This window comes from Egretta garzetta, unplaced genomic scaffold, assembly GCF_000687185.1.
Source record: "Egretta garzetta isolate BGI_Z169 unplaced genomic scaffold, ASM68718v1 scaffold369, whole genome shotgun sequence".
In the NCBI taxonomy this organism is placed as follows: Eukaryota; Metazoa; Chordata; class Aves; order Pelecaniformes; family Ardeidae; genus Egretta; species Egretta garzetta.
The window spans coordinates 867,651-870,354 of NW_009260837.1; positions in this window are offsets into that span (position 1 = coordinate 867,651).

Sequence of the window (2,704 nt, forward strand, 5' to 3'; positions counted from 1 at the left end):
TCAGGCTTTGCCCAATATAACCACAGCACCATCCTGTTTCTTGGAGTCCTGGTACATTTTTTACACCCATGTTCTCTGGACTGGTATTTCACATATAGTTTTTCATGGTGCTGAACATGAGGCTGTCACAGCTAGCCCTGCCATTATGGCACTTGAATATCCCCAAGGGCTCCAAACCTTGTGGCAGCCAGCTTTGCCAGTATTCATTTTGAAATCAGGGAATGCAACTTACATACTGTTGTATGCAAGTAATAAGGGTTCAAAACAAGTGTCTAAATCCCAAATGCTGTGTTTGTGGGTTTAAACTCATTTACCGTGATACCTCTTTTCAAACTGTTAAGGCCATCACAGCTTCTCTAAGACCACACACCTTATGAGTATTATTGTATTCTCTTGTGAAAGACCGGAGAACCTTCAACTTATTTTTCCCTTGGCAGAGGGTCTCTCTCAAAAGCATTTCATGTCAAGATACTGCTGAAGGAATTTGTTTGGATTGTGTCTCCGATGTCATAGGCTACAGTGATAACGATCATATTTATGATATATCTTGAAATAGGGAAATACCAGGAAACATCACAGATACTGCATTCAGCAAATGCATTACTATGATCTGCCTGGTCAAAGCAGCCCCCTTAATAGCAACATTTAGTATATAAAGCAACACTTAAACATAGTTTTCATTTTATCTTTTCATTCTCCCTCAAACCATCAGAAATACTCTGTTTGTGCACCTGAAGCCTGTGTTAAATTAAGCTTAGAGTGCATAAATATGAGGACTCATATTTATTCACTTTGGATCACTAAATTAAGTTGAATTCTAGCCTGTGATATAAAAAATCTTTTTTTCTCCTTGTTAAATGATAATAGAGCATGGAATATTTTGCTCTTCCCATATAATTATGTCAAGCAACTTTGTTTGCAAAAAAGCAGCATCCAGAAGTACATGAAACCTTTGAGACCACCACAGAAAGCCCCTCTAATTTCAGGAGATACTACTAGCAGGCATCAAACTAGACATACAGAGTTACCAGCCCCTAGAAATGAGGAGCACCACCTCTCCACTGTGAAAAGTGACCTCAAGTCTGAGAATTTCACCCAGAAATAGAATGAGTTTGAATTACTAGCCACATTTAGGTTTCAGAAATGTAACTAGCCAGCTAATCCTATTATTAATTTTTTTAACATATTGCTTAAGAAAAGTGTTAGAGATCAGCATGGTGTATTGCCATGACAACCAGACAGAAGCTTCCTGCTGCAAACACACACTTGCCCCCTCTTCTGTGGAAGCTCTTTAGAGGAGGAGAGCCTGATACAGGTTTTTTAGGTTCTGTACATTTGGGCAGCATGTGATAATCTGCCGGGCAGGTTAGCTCAAGGCCCTGCCAAAGGCGCTCGTCATCGCTGTCTGATGATGTCTGTCAGCCTTTTCCAGAAGAGAACATCTGCTTCTGTTGGTATAGTCCTTCAACCTCAGAGGCTTGGTGTGTCTTGAAAGCAGTGACTCAAGGGAATATGAATCAGTCATGAGCAACCCGATGTTCAGCTTCATCTCCTGACTCTCAGTTACTCCAGTCAGCTTCAGACAATTCCTCTCCTTTCCTAGAGTCCCTTGCCAGCTGTTGTCATGCTAGGTTTAAAATGAGCTATGGATTTCTGGATCTTTTATTTTCCTCTGTCAATTGGTCCCTTCAGTACCTCTTTGACACTACAGAAAATCCTAAACATTGTTAGTCTTTTTCTTTTTCTCTTCCTTATATTAGCAACATTTCTGAGAGTCTTGAAGGCCATTTCTCTTGTGTCTTTTCTGCTGGTTACTGACATTAATCTTGTCTGCACTTCCTCATGTTTCGCCTTTCCCTTCCCCCCCTCTTTTCTCCATGTTCTCCTCTGCCATTTACTGCCTGCACTGAGGAGGGGATGGCTCTTGGAGGGGACCTGGTTTTACTCTCCAGCTCACCGGAACATATCAGGGTGTGCTGTTCGGCTGCTGTGGGCTGGGTTTTAAGCAGAGAAGCTCAGAGCATGTGGGTCAAGTGGGAACCTGGCAAGCCCCAGCAGGTCCCTCAGGCTGCAGGATCGCAGGCCAGGACTCTGGGATGCTCTGCAGAATAAACCTGCTGCAGAGTTTATAGAGTCTAGCACCTGACTCATCAGATATGATGGTTGAAACTACAGGCATCGGATGGGGAAGGTCCTGCCTTGTACATTTGTCTTTATTGTCCCACCCAGCAAAATGCACAGCATCAAGTTTGTCTGGTGTCTCTGGGTCCCCTCACCCAGGGACCTGATGGACCCCAGAGCTGAGCACCCCTGAGGTGACAGCTGAAGGAGCAGGTACTCCCAGCCCCCAAACCATATTTTCCCAAAGCTGCATTGCTGGGCAGGGAAATGAACTCCGGGGACACAAGAGTTCATCACGTCAGCTCCATCAGACATCCCATGTGCCAAGGCACCAAAGTCAAGGGTTTAGATTTGCAGCACCTGCTCTGCTGGATTTGCAGCTAGAGGACAGTTTGCTTCCACAATCAGCACTGGCTTCTGGGCCCAGAGGTGCAGTTCTCTCAATTCTTCACAGTGCTTAATCCTTCTTAAACACTACCAGAATTACCTGCAGCCATGTTCCTAAGTACTATGTGGACCCCAGGCCTTGAATCTTCTGTTAATCTGTGTATTTGGTGCACATCTGGCTGGATCACTGGTGGGT